Genomic DNA, 291 nt, shown 5'->3' on the forward strand with positions numbered 1-291 from the left:
CTGCTTCTATCTCTGTCAGACGTACGCAAGGATACCTAAACATCTGATACGCGACAACGCGAATCTGCTGATCCTGTTCAAACAGGATGGTACTAACTTGCAGGGAATGGAAGTAACTCGTTACTTGTAACGAAGTTACAGTTACAAGTTACTTTTTTGGTAACTTTATTAGTAACTGCGTTACTTTTTTTCTTTGGTAACTGTAACGGTAACGAAGTTACATTTTTTTGGTAATGGTAACGAATTTTACAGTTACTTTTATCGTTACTTTGCACATGATTGGACACGATA

This window comes from Trachymyrmex cornetzi, unplaced genomic scaffold, assembly GCF_001594075.2.
Source record: "Trachymyrmex cornetzi isolate Tcor2-1 unplaced genomic scaffold, Tcor1.1 scaffold1189, whole genome shotgun sequence".
Taxonomy (NCBI): domain Eukaryota; kingdom Metazoa; phylum Arthropoda; class Insecta; order Hymenoptera; family Formicidae; genus Trachymyrmex; species Trachymyrmex cornetzi.